Raw genomic sequence first — 2,907 nt, forward strand, 5'->3', positions numbered from 1 at the left:
TCATCCAAAACAAGGGAAGTCTGAGAAAGGGACCGAGGTTAAAGGAGCCTAAGGAGCCCTAACGGTTTGGCTCAGATAGAGTGTCAGCCCTGCAGACTGAAGGGTCCCAGGTTCAATTCCGGTCAAGGGCACATGCTGGGTTGCATGCTCAATCCCCAGTAGAGGGCGCGCAGGAGGCAAATCAATGATTCTCTCTCATCATTGATGTTTCTATCTCTCTCTCCCTCTCCCTTCCTCTCTGAAATCAATAAAAATATATTCTAAAAGAGACATAGGGTAGCTGAATGGATACAAAAACATGACCCAATTATATCCTGTCTATAAGAGACCCAACTCAGAACAAAAGACTCATACAGGATGAGAGTGAAGGGATGGAAAAAAATTTTCCAGGCAAATAGAAATGAGAAGCTGGGGTAGTAATACTCATATCTGACAAAATGAAATTCAAAATAAAGGCCATCACAAGAGACAACAAAGGTCACTACATAATACCAAAGGGATCAATCCAACAAGAGGATATAACCCTGGTAAACATATATGCACCCAATATAGAAGCATCCAAATATATTTAAAAAACTTCTAGAGGACCTTAAGAGAGAGATCAACAGCAATACAGTCATAGTAGGGAACTTTAACACTCTTCTGACTAAACTGGATAGATCTTCCAGACAAAATCTTAACAAGGAAACAGAGACTCTAAAGGACAAACTGGATCAGATGGATTTAATTGACATTTCACCTCAAAGGGGGCAGAATATACATTCTTCTCAAGTGCACATGGATCATTCATAAATTTAGACCACATGTTAGGACACAAAACAAGACTCTATAAGTTCAAGAAGATTGAAATCATATCAAGCATCTTCTCAGATCACAATGGAATAAAATTAGAAATCAACTACAGTAAAAACACTCAGAGACATTCAAATACATGGTGGCTAAATAGCATGTTATTAAACAACTAGAGGCCTGATGCATGAAATTCGTGCAAGAGTAGGCCTTTGCAGCCCCGGCTTCGTCCAGAAGGTCATCTGGATGGTCGTTTGCTGTTCAGCCGTTTGATTGATTTGCATATTACCCTTTTATTATTATAGATGAATGGGTTACCAAGGAGATCAAGAAAAAAATAAAAAAACTTCCTGGAAACAAATAAAAATGAACACACAACAACCCCAAATCTATAAGACACAGCAAAAGCAGTCCTGAGAGGGATGTTCATAGCACTACAGGCCTACCTCAAGAAACAAGAGAAATCAACAATAAAATATTTAACCCTAAAACTGAAGGAACTAGAAAGAGAACAACAAGAAAAGGCCAGAGTAAGTATAAGGAAGGAAATAATAAAGATTACAGCAGAAATAAATGACATAGAGACTAAAAAAAAATACAAAAAGTCAATGACACTAAGAGCTGTTTCTTTGAAAGGATAAACAAAATTGATGAACCATTAGCCAGACTCATCAAGAAACAAAGAGAGAGGACCCAAATAAATAAAATCAGAAATGAAAGTGGAGAAATACAAAGGATTGTAAGGAAATACTATGAACAACTATGTGCCAAGAGGCTGGAATATGTAGATGAAATGGACAAATTCCTAGAAAAATACAATCCCTCAAAAATGAATCAGGAAGAATCAGAAAACCTGAATAGGCCAATAACAACAGATGAAATAGAAGCAGTAAACAATAAACTCCCAACAAACAAAAGCCCAGGTCCAGATGGCTTCACAGGGTAGTTTTATCAAACATTAGAAAAAGAACTAACACTTATCCTCCTCAAACTATTTCAAAAAATCCAAGAGGAAGGAACACTTCTAAGCTTTTTTTATGAGGCCAGCATTATCCTAATTCCAAAACCAGATAAAGACACTATAAAGAAAGAGAATTACAGGCCAATATCCCTGATGAACATAGATGCTGAAATCCTCAACAAAATATTAGCAAATAGGATCCAGCAATATATTAAAAAGATCATACACCATTAACAAGTGGGATTTATTCCAGGGATGCAAGACTGGTACAATATTTGCAAATCAATTAAGGTGATACATCACATCAACAAATTGAAAGACAAAAATCAGATGATCATATCATTAGGTGTGTAAAAAGCATTAGACAAAATCCAATACCCATCCTATCTAATAAAAGAGAAACATGGTAATTAGCTGTACGGCTGCTACCCTTCCCATGGGCTAATCACTGAGATATGCAAATTAACTGCCAAACAAGATGGCGGCCGGCAGCCAGGCAGCTTGAAGCTAACAGGGAGGCTTGCTTGCTTCAGTGACTGAGGAAGCCAAGCTTCCCTGCCTGCGCTGCAGGCCTCTGAGCTTGCAGTTTGAAACATTGTAACAAATATAGAAGCTAAACAAAACCCCAGAAACCTGCTTTACAGAAGGTAAAAGGCCAGAAACCTGCTTTCAGCAGCCGAGCCTCAGAGAAAGCTGGCTCACAGCTCCAGTGACAGCCATAGAAGGTAAAAAATAACCAGAATAAAAAAAAAGAAAAAAAGGGGAGGTTTGGAGCTTCAGTCACCTGCCAGCCTGAAAACAGCCCTCAGCCCCTCACCCAGACTGGCCAGGCACCCCAGTGGGGACCCCCACCCTGAAGCAACAAGATGGTGGCTAATTTGCATACTGAAGGCAGGCGGCAGCGGGCAAGGCTGTCCGCGGTCTGGGACCTGGATCCATGTCCTTGCGGGCGGGACGGCAGTGCTTGAGGCTGTCCTCGGGGCTGTCTGCACCCTGATCTGTGACCCTGCCGGGTGGCGGCAGTACTTGAGGCTGTCCGCGGTCTGGGACCTGGATCCATGGATCCATGGGCGGGACGGCAGTGCTTGAGGCTGTCCTCGGTCCCAGGACCCAGATCTGTGACCCTGCCGGGTGGGGGGCAGCGCTTGAGGCTGTCC

Source organism: Myotis brandtii, unplaced genomic scaffold (genome assembly GCF_000412655.1).
Source record: "Myotis brandtii unplaced genomic scaffold, ASM41265v1 scaffold500, whole genome shotgun sequence".
NCBI classification, from domain to species: domain Eukaryota; kingdom Metazoa; phylum Chordata; class Mammalia; order Chiroptera; family Vespertilionidae; genus Myotis; species Myotis brandtii.